This window comes from Benincasa hispida, chromosome 1, assembly GCF_009727055.1.
Source record: "Benincasa hispida cultivar B227 chromosome 1, ASM972705v1, whole genome shotgun sequence".
Lineage (NCBI taxonomy): Eukaryota > Viridiplantae > Streptophyta > Magnoliopsida > Cucurbitales > Cucurbitaceae > Benincasa > Benincasa hispida.
The window spans coordinates 25355121-25356567 of NC_052349.1; positions in this window are offsets into that span (position 1 = coordinate 25355121).

The window sequence follows — 1447 nt, forward strand, 5'->3', positions numbered from 1 at the left end:
AAGTTTTCTTTTTCTTCTTCTGCATGTAAAAAAGGAAAAATAAATCAATCAAATTCCGAGAGGATTTATGGAGTGCTTATTTAGGAGTTAAACTTTTATCGGTCCATATTTCGAGAAAAAGTATCTCTTGTTTTTCATTCCCATTTACATAAGAATGAATACTATGATTTGCATTTCGAACACGCATGAATGTAGCATCTATAAGATAACTTTCGTCTTGAAAACTATTTGGCATTTGTATATGATATCCGCAATTCTTCTTGATCTTTAATTCAATACACAAATTAATTAGCTCTATTAGGTTAGCTATATGTTGTGTATTATCAACGATTTCCACAAAAGGTGATAAGATAATGTCTTGAGCAATTACGCATCGAGGACCCTCGACACAAATCGTGAGTTTCATACAAATTACTTCTCAATACAATTTCTTTCAAATTCACTAAACTTTCATGTATTGATTCTTGAATAGCGACTATGGTAGAGTATTCATGTGCGATTTTTTCTTTTCATATTTTGCGTGTGATATATGTTTCCTTCATTTCTCAAGCAAAGCTTTTTGCATAGCAATGCCTATAGTATGCGCTTGCTCCTTCATAAGTGGAGACAAAATAAAGCGTCCACAAAAAAGACGATTACTATCTGCTCTTGATTCAACACACTTTCACTTTAATGTTCGAGTCGATACTCTTATTTTCTTTCGAACCATAGTAATATTTTTTTAATCAAATCATTGAATTATTTATTTCACTTGAAATTTCTCTTCAATGTTTATTCGAAATCTTTACTTGTATATTTTTTTAACCCTTCTAAAATGATAATGATAATGATAATGATAAGACCTATATAAATTAAGGTAAAATTATAAATTTTCTGCTTGAAGTTTGAAAATTTTATAAATCATTGAACTTGATTTTGTAATATATATAATTTTAGTTTTGTGTCTAGTTGTAAATCTTCCATTTCTATTTATTCCTAATTCAATAAAAGTTGAGTTAATAATCTTGTTATCTGGCCAACAAGAGCGTAGCATTGTTCCATGCATAAAGAAAGAATATAAAACTTTTGGACATCAGGGTTCAACCGCAACCTAGTGTAAGGTGCAAAAAGGTTTTCCACCACCACCACACTTTAGAATCACTTCTAACATGCCTTGATATTTATACCTTTTAGGCATTGCATAATTCTCCAATGTGGGACAACATTCTCCAGTTTCCTTTTAACTTTTGCTATGGACCTAAGCCCAAAAGTCATTTCCAACAATCCCTCAGAAATGGCTCTTATAGCAAAATTAAAATAAAATAAATTATTTGAAGATATTGTTCGGAGGAAAAATAGGAGAACAAACTTAAATACCAATATCTAACGCTTTGAATTGATGCACAATAAAGTAGATCAACAACTTCATTAGAGAAAGTTAGTTATCTCTTGAACTTTCAATAATGTT